A 9,429-nucleotide genomic window follows, 5' to 3' on the forward strand; every position below is an offset into this window, starting at 1 on the left:
GGCCGGTGGCGGACACGAATCTCCCCTCTTTTTACCCTTATAATAAATTGCTTATACTTGAACAGCTTGACCCCGGAGAAGTCTCTCACCGCGAGTGAGCGTTTTTACACACCAATACCTGGCGCCCGCACGTTTACGAGCCATCCCACGACTCCTCCATCGGTGAGACACTGCTCCATCATCACTGGCAACTACGAAGACAGGTTTTTTCACCCTTTAAAGCCGTCTAGAGTGCAGTTTATGCGGCTGATCACCATAACACCGTAACTCTCTTTCCACTGTTCCGCAGCACCCTCGGGCACTGGCCGGCCGTCGCTCAGCAGCGTCGGCTCCGGTGCTCTAGAGGTATCCGCCGTGTGGCTTTTTCGGGGCGCACGTTCCGAACGGCGTCCGCACCCCTGGTTTCCGCAGGGCCCCGTGGCACTGAGAAGGGTGGCAAAGCCACGCCTCTTCTGTGCTACACGGGACATCCCCTGCGTGGTTTCTTCGGGGTGAAGGTTGCCAAACAGCGTCTGAACCCCTGGTTTCCGTGGAGCCCCTGAGCTCAGGGGGGCGTTGCGAGGCGACGTCTCACCTGGGCTAGGTGGGCAAAGCCTCTACGTGGTCGAGCGAGGGGCAGACGCTGTCACAGCATCTACACCCCGAACTCTCTAAAAGTGTTTCCGCTGCAGCGTCCACACTGTAGTTTTTAGACGACTCTGCAGCGTGGTTATGTGCGAGTATTACTAAGTGACACCCGAGAACGGACGGGAGGTGCCTGGCCAGCACCCATCACCCGAGCTCTGAGAGACTAGCCGACATCATTAAAATAAGAGGTGAGTCACAAACCAGTCTATCACAGGTCAAAACTATTCAACCCCAGAAAAAAAGCTGTATAAGCAACTAAAATTCTCACTAAAAGCCAGCCAAAGTAAATTGCCTAAACGAGAACTAAAAACCCTCCTAACCTGGACTCTAGTTAATTTCCCAAACGCAAAACACTCAGAATTTTTTACTAGAGATTTTTGGGACACAGTTGGTAATAAGCTTTTTAATAACATCTCTCGCCGAACTACGGCGGCCGCTAAGCTCCTCCCAGCCTGCAGAGCACTCGTAGAAATGCGTGCTGCCAATACACAACGCGTGACGAGCCCCCCGTACCCCCGCAACCCCCGTATCTCCTACCCCTCCCCCCGACCACGCGGCCCCCGCATCCTCTGTCCCCGCCGGCCCCCCTCCTTTCCTGCCCACTGAGACCGGCGCGCCCCCGACCACGCGGCCCCCGTTCCCCCTACCCCAGTTCCAGCACGCTCCGTTCCCACCCCTCCCCCCGCCTTCCCCGTCCCACCGCCCGCCCGCTTTTGCCTCCCTCCTGCCGTCCCAGCTACCCCCGATGTTGCGGTCCCGCCCCGTTCCGCCGTCCCCGCGGTTATGGGCCCTGCCGCCGCTGTCCCCACGGTCCTCCCGCCTTCCCCCGCCGACACCGTGGTTCCCGGCTCCGCCACCCCGCCCACCCTCGGCATCGCCGTTCCCGCAGCTCAGCTCCCCTACACCCCCTCCGTGCCGCCCGCACCGCCTTGCCGCCCCACAGGCTCCGCTTTCCCGGCACCCGTGGAGCCGCCGGCCCCGCTGCTGCCGCCGCCGTCCAGCGACACCGATCTGAGCGGTGCGGCCCGGGCCGATCCGAAACTCCTGCTGCCGTACACCACTCCCCCATGCTGCCCTGCGGCGCTGACGCCATCCACACATGCGCAATCACAGCTTTTATCGCCGACGCTCCTGCCGCCGTCCCTGCGCCCCCCGTGCCTTCCCCCCCCGTGCCAGCCTGGCAAACCGCGGAGGGGGAGAGAAATGCCCACTTCTAAAACACCAGAACAAGTCCAAAAATACCAGCGTCACGCAGTTTCAAATCACCGAGTTGAAAATTTCCAAAGGAATCCAATTGCAAAATACCAGAATACGGGGTTCCAAAATTCCAAAATGATTCAGTTTCAAAATAGTAAACTAGTGAGTTCCAAAATATGAAAAGCACCCAATTTCAAAATATCAAATTGCAAAATACCAGTTCTCAGATGTCTTACACCGGCAGGATTCCCAAACCCAAATGAACGCAATTATTGTCAAAACGGGATCTGCGCTACCAAAACGACTATTTTCTTCCCTGAAAAGCTTTCCCTGGTGATCATCAATACACGTAGTTATTTTGATCATTTAGCCGGGCGTAATAGAACTTTTACTTTAAAACCCAACATTTGTAGCGGTCCTCAGCTCGCGTCCATGACCCGCAGCATCCGGGCGGGACCGCCGGGGCCGGGATCGAAGCGCAGAGTGAGCCCGGTCCCCGCGGCTGCGCGGGGAAACACCGAGCGGCGAGCAAAGGGAGCATTTATAAACTATATCGATATTTCACTGAAATTCAGGGCAGAGCAGCGACGGGGGCGCTCAGGTTCGGCCAGGATTAGCCCTAAACGAGCCGGGCAAACCCGCGACCGCTCAAGGGAAGCGGAAGTCAGTAACCGGTAATCGCCTAGGACCCCGTGAGGAATTTCCTCCGTAATCACAAACCCAGCACGCAGGGGATTTATGCGGCAGAATCCCAATTTTGGCCACGGCACCCGGAGGAGGAAACCGGTTCTCTATCGCGGAAATGAAAGCCCAGCACCCCGGCGTTTCGGGGACGGACAGCGGGACACGTAAGGGAGGGAACGATCGGCAGGATGTTTCTGCGCCTGACCCCCAACCCCCCCCCCCCCCCCCCCCACTCCAAGGTGCTGCAGCCTCAGGCGTGACTGGCGAGGACGAGAAGGGAGCAGCTCCTTGCAGAGGCAGTTTTGAGAGGGTCATCCGGGCAAGGCTCGCGCAGGGAGCCGCCAGAGGGGCCAGCGGGGGCATCCCGGGAGTTCCTCCGGGAACGAGGGTCACGGCACCCAGCAGGGACCGGGGGATCAGGCGGTTTCACCCGGGCGGGGAGCGTCACTTTAAGATATAGCCGAGAGAAAAGCCCGTCCTGCCGAGCAGGGTCACCCAAGCGGGCGGGGCAGCACGCACATTCCCAGCGGGGGGGGGGGGGGCGGGGGGCGGCAGTTTTCAGCTTTCCTCTTCTACCTTGCTACTCCATCTCCACAGCCCCAAAGAAGGGATAAGTTATCAGGAAAAAAGGCGTTTAAGCTGAGGGAAAAAGCTTTCTTTTCCCCAATTGCCTGTGTTTGAATTGAAGAGAAATCCACTTCCCCTGCAATTTTGATAGTCTCAATTAGAGGTAACTCTGCCTTTTCTGTGCTGTTAGAGATCTTAATTGATAGAGAATGCCCATTTTCTATTTTTTTCCACTTTAAGTGGAAAGGGAAAGCAGGGATGATGCTTTTTTATGGATCTGAATTAACCGAAAAATGCCCCCTTTTCAATCACCAGAGAGATTTAAAGTGAGGAAAACCACTCTTTTTCCCAATATTTGATGGGTTTAAATTAAAGGGGAGAAGCCATTTATTTACCACTGTATCCGTTTAAATGGAGGTAGCTGCCCCATTTGCTCATTTTTAGCGTTGCCTTTTCCAGCATGTCCTGGGGTGACTTTATGATACCGGTATCCCCAATCGTCTGGTTTATGTTAAATATTAAGTTCTGCACCTTTAAGACTGGCTCTGAAAGTGAGAGTGGGGGGGAAGAAGAAGCACGCCCTTTGCGTTAAGGAACAAACATCACTCCCACACATCCCGCTCCTGGACCGTGGTGTCTGCAGCACGGACAGACAGCGGGACAGAGCTTCTCTCTGGCTTTTAGTTGGTTTTAGCTAGCTGAGGCAGAGGAGTTCCCTGGACCTTGGGTTTTTTTTCCTTTTTTTGTTTCCTTGGATCTGTGCAAACCTGCTCTGGACCGAACACCCGGCCAAACCCCGGGAGCTCACGCCTTTGGCCCACCGTGGCCTGGGCCTCGGCACTTTTCAGCGCCGGAAGGACCGATAAGAACCCGAGCGAGGCGAGCTACACCACATGAAAAGGACTTTTCTTCCTAGACTTGCCATCCCATCGAACAGTGAGAGGTTTTATTATTTCATATTATTCAATTTCTGTTAAATAAACAGCTTTTTCCACTTCTTTCCAAGGAATTTTTTTTTTCCTTTCCTGGACCAGTTGGTAGGGAGGGGTCATTTCCCTGGGGAAACCCCCATTTGGAGTTTTCCTCCCTAATTTGCCCTAAACTAGGACACAGCATTTCAAGGGTTTAAAGCTGCATTTCAGGGTACCTCTACCCACGCCCCGGCACCAAATATTTCCAACAGGAGCGAGTCCAGCAGGTATGTAACGGTAATGCCAGCTGGGAGTCTATTCTTTTTCTTATTTTCATTTATAATGTAGAGAGCCCTAATTAGAGGTCCCTATGAGACACCATTCATATCTATACTATTCTTCTCCACCCTAATTAATCACAGGGGGAGTGCTACTTAGTAATCACTAATAAATAATTATGCAAGTCCATAAATTATCCAACTTAGCCGGCAACACTGCTGAAACACAAAGTTTTGCTTCTTACCTTTTTTTTTTCCTTTGCTCCATTGCTCTGAGTAATTGCAGTAAAAAAAGAAAACACTGTCTTTTCCCAAAAAGTTTTCTTCTACGCAGAGCTCCTTACCTCAATTTTAACTCAGAGGAGCCAAACAGCTACAGTCCCTCTGAGGGCTTTTATACCCGGTGGGATTTGCCGCCTCCCTTTTCCCAGGCAGCGTGGGAAAAAGAGGCGGGCTCAATTAGGGGTATATTAACCCCAGGCTGTGCTAAGGGGCATTATTCCCTCCAAGGGAATCAGCTGGGCTGAAGAGCTTGTCTCTCGTTTCAGCGAAGAGGCTCTTTCAATTTACTCCAACCTGCTTTTAGCAGGTATCTTTTGGGCATTTGAAGCAGCAGAGGTTTTGAAAACACCTTGAAGAAAGCATTATGGAACACAGGGAGTATTTAAGTTCATGATTTTGGGTTGGGAGTTCAGGGGTGATAAGATGCTTTTATAATGATTCTTCTGTTTGGGTTTTTTTTTAGGAGGATTGCAGTTTCCTGAAGTTCTAGGTCACGTCAAGTGCGATACTTCAGATTCTCTCAGCAGATTCAGCGTGACACAAAAGGGAACCGCTGTGGCAGCTTTCCTTAGCAGCAGATTGGTCTCTCCGATGGATTCGCTTCAGAGAGATAAGTTGAGGGCTGTGGTCACAGAGGGGATCGAAGCAGGGTAGTGGGTTAGGATTCACACCGGTTAGGGTTTTGAGTCAGCTATGGGGAGGGGGAGGTTTGAGAACTGGCCTTTGGGGCCACCGTGAGGGAAAGGCTCACTTTGGCTAACAATGCTGAGGCGGGCAGGGCAGAGCAGTCCCAAGGTGTGTCGTCACTTGTCTGTTGTGCTTTCTGTGTCTTCCGTTCATCTCGTGTAACATGTCTCTTGCCTTAGTCCTCCCAGGAGCTTATGAGAAACCCCAGGTCCTTCCGGTCATCTCCCATCTTTGCGTTCCTCGGCCCGGGGCCGACGCCGGCGAAGTTTCGGTTCGGGAGGTCAGACAGGCGTCAGAATCGCATCTCTGTTCAGCAGCATCCGATCGGATGTCTTTTTAGGTCTTGTTCTCAGCTGTGTTGACAGATGTATGCAGTAATCTTTCTTTACAGTGGATAAGGACTTGTGCCGATTCAAAGGCAGGCAGAGGCTTCCAGCCACAGGATTCTCAGGCATCCGTCTCCGCGGTTCTCGGAATAAGTCGTTCCGTTAGCATCCTTTTCCTCCGGGGTCATCCGAGCCCAGCGGGCTCGCCTTCGGTCCCTCCTCGGTCATCTCGTTCAGCATTTTCTCGGTCCTCGTGAGGATTTTCTCGTTTCAGAGTTTTCTCTCCCTGTCGTGTCCCCTCGTCTCATGTGTCACGGGTGTCTGGGGGTATTTGGTCCGGAACTGCTCTGCCCTGCCGCCCGGCCCCGTTGCAGATGTTCAAGGACAAGTCCCGGGCACTTGTAATTGGAGACTCGTAATACGGGCTGTAGTTGGAGTCTAGGTAGTATTCTTATGTTGGCAGAAGGTGTCTGGAGCTGTGAAGTTACCCTGCAGCACTTCGACCTTTTTCCTAACTTTCTTTCAGATGCGGATGGATCGACCTCCCGGCAGAGCGCCCCGTCCCAGATGAGGGGATCCCCCTGAGAAGGTCGGTCACGGTTCTTCTTTCGCAGTGGGGCTGGAGTCGGTCACTGTGTTACAGCTCTGCTCTTTGTATTTTTTTTCAGGAAGTAAAGCCGGATAGCAGCAGTGAAGGTGAAGCATTGTGAAGGTGAGCCTCGGTTGGTGGAGAGAAGCAGTTGTTCTTGCTGGGGTCTCAGTTTCTGCTATAACTTGAATCCCTTGTTTTTTTATGTTAGGTGGTCTACTTGCAAGATATCCCAGCCCAGGATGCCAGAGGACAGGTGGGTGCAAGCTCTAAGTGTGTTTTGGTGTTTAAGTCCCTGGTTTGCTGATAATGTTTAGTTCTCTAAGATAGAATGAAAGAACCATATCACGAATCCCACCTTGTGGATCCTGACACGAATCGGTGTCACGGACAGGATTCTGAGAGACAGAAGGGGTTGCAGATTTGTCGTGCACTCAGTATCGGGGGAAAGACGTTTCGCCTCAGCCCCCCTAGCCTGCCACGCCGGTGAGCAGTGTCTAGAAAGCAAGGGAGGCGATTTGAATTTCTCAAAAACTGCCCACGCCTCGGTGCAAAGCACCCCACACTCATTTGAGGGCTCTGTCTTCAGAATTTTACAAGGGATATTTGAATGCAAGAGTTTGGACTGACTGATTTTTCTGTTTAAAGTACTTGTTTGCTGATAATGTTTAGTTCTCTAAGATAGAATGAAGGAACCACATGACAAATCCCACCTTGTGGATCCTGACACGGATCGGTGTCACGGACAGGATTCTGAGAGACAGAAGGGGTTGCAGATTTGTCGTGCACTCGGTATCGGGGGAAAGACGTTTCGCCTCAGCCCCCCTAGCCTGCCATGCCGGTGAGCAGTGTCTAGAAAGCAAGGGAGGCGATTCGAATTTTTTAAGAACTGCACACGCCTAGATGCAATGCACCCCACACTCGTTTGAGGGCTCTGTCTTCAGAATTTTACAAGGGATATTTGAGTACAAGAGTTTGGACTGACTGATTTTTCTGTTTAAAGTACTTGTTTGCTGATAATGTTTAGTTCTCTAAGATAGAATGAAGGAACCACATGACAAATCCCACCTTGTGGATCCTGACACGAATGGGTGTCACGGACAGGATTCTGAGAGACAGAAGGGGTTGCAGATTTGTTGTGCACTCAGTCTCGGGCAAAGACGTTTCGCCTCAGCCGCCCCTAGCCTGCCACGCCGGTGAGCAGTGTCTAGAAAGCAAGGGAGGCGATTCGAATTTTTTAAAAACTGCACATGCCTAGATGCAAAGCACCCCACACTCGTTTGAGGGCTCTGTCTTCAGAATTTTACAAGGGATATTTGAGTACAAGAGTTTGGACTGACTGTTTTTTCTGTTTAAAGTACTTGTTTGCTGATAATGTTTAGTTCTCTAAGATAGAATGAAGGAACCACATGACAAATCCCACCTTGTGGATCCTGACACGAATGGGTGTCACGGACAGGATTCTGAGAGACAGAAGGGGTTGCAGATTTGTCGTGCACTCAGTGTCGGGCAAAGACGTTTCGCCTCAGCCGCCCCTAGCCTGCCACGCTGGTGAGCAGTGTCTAGAAAGCAAGGGAGGCGATTCGAATTTTTTAAGAACTGCACACGCCTAGATGCAAAGCACCCCACACTCGTTTGAGGGCTCTGTCTTCAGAATTTTACAAGGGATATTTGAGTACAAGAGTTTGGACTGACTGATTTTTCTGTTTAAAGTACTTGGTTTGCTGATAATGTTTAGTTCTCTAAGATAGAATGAAAGAACCACATCACAAATCCCACCTCGTGGATCCTGACACGAATGGGTGTCACGGACAGGATTCTGAGAGACAGAAGGGGTTGCAGATTTGTCGTGCACTCGGTATCGGGGGAAAGACGTTTCGCCTCAGCCCCCCTAGCCTGCCATGCCGGTGAGCAGTGTCTAGAAAGCAAGGGAGGCGATTCGAATTTTTTAAAAACTGCACATGCCTAGATGCAAAGCACCCCACACTCGTTTGAGGGCTCTGTCTTCAGAACTTTACAGGGGATCTTTGAGTACGAGAGGTGGGACTGAGTGGTTTTTCTTCTGTTTAAGTCCCTGGTTGGCTGACAAGCTTTCGTAGTCTAAGATGGAATAAAGGAACCGCATCAGGAATTCCACCTTGTGGATGGTGCCAGTCATATTTTCTGTTTTGTCCGAGGTTCCGTGCAGAGAGGCAGAGCCGAAGTTTGCGATCGGCCGCACCGAAGCCGGCGCGGGGGATGTCTCGATGTACACATCCTATCGAGGATGGGTCTTGTCCTATTATATTACAAAAGGTAAGCATCACAGGTGGAAGTTGGAATCAGGGGAAAAGCATTTATCATCAGTGGAGCCAATTTGAAGTTAAGGTACAGGACAGGGCTGTAGTGGGGTGGGCCCCTCTGAAGCCAAGGGAGAGGGTTTCTTTTCGAGCTCCCCAGAGCTTTTGCCGGGCAGGGCAGTTCCAATCCATCCTCTCATGCTCTCGCGTTTCACGTCGTCGGCCGTCTCAGCCTCTCGACGTCGTCGTGGATTTTTTCGTCCGAGGAACCGGCCTTCGCGTCTCTGCGGCTATCGCCACGTTCACCCGGCGGACATCGCCTGCGCTTGCCTCTGTAAAGTGCCTTGTGCTGTGCTTGCCTCTGTAAAGTGCCTTGTGCTGTGCTTGCCTCTGTAAAGTGCCTTGTGCTGTGCTTGCCTCTGTAAAGTGCCTTGTGCTGTGCTTGCCTCTGTAAAGTGCCTTGTGCTGTGCTTGCCTCTGTAAAGTGCCTTGTGCTGTGCTTGCCTCTGTAAAGTGCCTTGTGCTGTGCTTGCCTCTGTAAAGTGCCTTGTGCTGTGCTTGCCTCTGTAAAGTGCCTTGTGCTGTGCTTGCCTCTGTAAAGTGCCTTGTGCTGTGCTTGCCTCTGTAAAGTGCCTTGTGCTGTGCTTGCCTCTGTAAAGTGCCTTGTGCTGTGCTTGCCTCTGTAAAGTGCCTTGTGCTGTGCTTGCCTCTGTAAAGTGCCTTGTGCTGTGCTTGCCTCTGTAAAGTGCCTTGTGCTGTGCTTGCCTCTGTAAAGTGCCTTGTGCTGTGCTTGCCTCTGTAAAGTGCCTTGTGCTGTGCTTGCCTCTGTAAAGTGCCTTGTGCTGTGCTTGCCTCTGTAAAGTGCCTTGTGCTGTGCTTGCCTCTGTAAAGTGCCTTGTGCTGTGCTTGCCTCTGTAAAGTGCCTTGTGCTGTGCTTGCCTCTGTAAAGTGCCTTGTGCTGTGCTTGCCTCTGTAAAGTGCCTTGTGCTGTGCTTGCCTCTG

General features: G+C 52.1%; 1 long non-coding RNA gene across 1 annotated transcript; it reads left to right on the forward strand.

Annotated features, from left to right (window-relative positions):
- The first annotated feature begins 5,941 nt into the window (after window positions 1-5,941).
- On the forward strand, window positions 5,942-8,394 carry LOC131582154 (uncharacterized). The gene is made up of 4 exons (XR_009278292.1): window positions 5,942-6,148; window positions 6,228-6,271; window positions 6,360-6,404; window positions 8,326-8,394. It is a non-coding gene; the product is annotated as an uncharacterized LOC131582154 (long non-coding RNA).
- The last annotated feature ends 1,035 nt before the right edge of the window (window positions 8,395-9,429 follow it).

This window comes from Poecile atricapillus, chromosome 9 (genome assembly GCF_030490865.1).
Source record: "Poecile atricapillus isolate bPoeAtr1 chromosome 9, bPoeAtr1.hap1, whole genome shotgun sequence".
Taxonomy (NCBI): domain Eukaryota; kingdom Metazoa; phylum Chordata; class Aves; order Passeriformes; family Paridae; genus Poecile; species Poecile atricapillus.